The sequence below is a fragment of the Haplochromis burtoni genome, unplaced genomic scaffold (genome assembly GCF_018398535.1).
Source record: "Haplochromis burtoni strain Fernald_Lab_line unplaced genomic scaffold, NCSU_Asbu1 Contig_579, whole genome shotgun sequence".
Taxonomy (NCBI): Eukaryota; Metazoa; Chordata; class Actinopteri; order Cichliformes; family Cichlidae; genus Haplochromis; species Haplochromis burtoni.
Window position 1 is genome coordinate 177,900 of NW_024582940.1, and position 1,318 is coordinate 179,217.

The window sequence follows — 1,318 nt, forward strand, 5'->3', positions numbered from 1 at the left end:
TAGCTAAAAGCCTACCAGCCATTTGGCTGGAAGGCGGGTTTTTAAAGGTAGAAAGGTAGAAGCCTGGCCGGCGGGTGTTAACGTATGTGTTGTAGGTTTCCATTTGAAAAGCTAGAATGCTTCTGTTTGCTCTCTATGTAACCCACACATATGAGTACGTGGATTATTATACCTTTCTAATGTAACGTTGTTGTCCCTGGCTCTCTTTCTCTCTCTCCCTCCCCCTCTGTTCCTGTGCTACTGCAAGTGTAACTACCGCCCCTCCCCCCTCTTCCCAGCGCAAAACACAAGGCTCGCATGCGGAGTGAAGCGGAAAAAAAGTGTGAGAGGAAGGGTGAGAGAAAGAAAGAAAAAAAAAACAACAACCCACGGCTCGCGATGAGGAGCTGGCTCACGTCGTTCACGTCAAAGGTCTGGCTCTAACAGCCATTTCGTTCGCAACCAACACATCACTACATCTTTCGCCATCTTACAATGCTGTGATTGCAGCCATTCCCCAACTCTCTGTGAATGGTACTCATGGCCATTGATCAGTGGTCTTTGATCAATGGTCATGAGAATTTGCATGATGATGAAGGAACTGACTTCCCAGCCCATTGTTCCTTCAGTGGTGCTAGTTTCAGTCATAATGCAAATGCACTGTTTACAAGGTTGGATGAAACCTGCAGTCAGCTGAGACTGAAGAAGTCACTTGGATGAGTGACGAAACGTTTCTCCCACTGAAAACGCTACATTCAGATGAACAGAATCAACTTTTGGAGATTTACTTACCTGGATGATTGAGCATGCATCAAATAATAAATTGTGTTTAATGATGATTTAAATGTGATATATATGCAAAAAAAAAAGAAGAAGAAAGAAGACAAAAACTATCAAATCAGAAATGGGAAAGGAGCTTTTACATCACATGGGACAACACAGTGAAGAGCAACTACCTGAACTGTGCTCCCATCGAGGTCGATTATTTTGTTAATAGTATTACATGTCATTGCGTATGACTCTGAATACTGTGACACCTCTTAAAAAATCAAAAGTACTTGACTCTCTAGTATAACTCTCAAACATGCACCTTAAAGCAGATGAACTATAAGCTAGAGAGGAAAGGGTGTCTCACTAATTTAGAAAATCTTCATTTAACCTGGAAAATGAGTTTGCTACTCCACAAGAAAAAAAGCTGCAGTAATTAAACCATTGCTTAAAAACCATCTAAGCTAATTATAGGTCAACATATACAGTGGGGCAAAAAAGTATTTAGTCAGCCACCGATTGTGCAAGTTCCCCCACCTAAAATGATGACAGAGGTCAGTAATTTGCACCA

General features: G+C 41.6%; 1 protein-coding gene across 1 annotated transcript in view; it reads right to left on the bottom strand.

Moving 5' to 3' along the window:
• Positions 1-1,318, bottom strand: part of vegfc (vascular endothelial growth factor c) — a gene marked incomplete in the record, with an annotated part of 103,580 nt that overhangs the window by 16,259 nt on the left and 86,003 nt on the right.